Source organism: Grammomys surdaster, unplaced genomic scaffold (genome assembly GCF_004785775.1).
Source record: "Grammomys surdaster isolate TR1022 unplaced genomic scaffold, NIH_TR_1.0 126906, whole genome shotgun sequence".
Lineage (NCBI taxonomy): Eukaryota > Metazoa > Chordata > Mammalia > Rodentia > Muridae > Grammomys > Grammomys surdaster.
The window spans coordinates 184,670-185,278 of NW_021621692.1; positions in this window are offsets into that span (position 1 = coordinate 184,670).

Genomic DNA, 609 nt, shown 5'->3' on the forward strand with positions numbered 1-609 from the left:
TGGCATTTTCTTCTACTGCTTACATTTGCAACAGTTTAGGTGCAGGACGTAGAACAGTGAGTTGTCTCTCCTAGCATGCCTTGATCACTGGGCCCTACCATTCTCCTGAGGGGCTGCAGAGATGGCTCAGCGACTGAGAGGAAACAGTACACCAGGCATGGTGTCAATACACCTTTAATCCTAGTGCTCAAAAAGCAGGGCAGGTAAATGATCTCTGAGTTTGAGGCCAGCCTGGTCTACACAGAGAGTTGCAGGCATACTCAGGGTTGCATAGTGAGATCCTCTCCTCTCTACTCCTCTCTCTTGCACATATGTGTATATGCCAAGGTTGGGGGTGGAGGAGGAGGGAGAAGGAGAGGAGGGAGAAGGAGAGGGAAAGAGAGATGGAGAGGGAGACAAAAAGAAGTATTACTCTTTGAGAGGATCCAAGCTTTGTTCCCAATATGCATGCCAGGACCACATGACTGCCTGTTATTCAAGCTCTGGTGCCTCTATGGGCATACATACACACACATACACACACACACACACACACACACACATACCACACATACACACACATACACACACACACACACACACATACCACACATACACACACACACACAC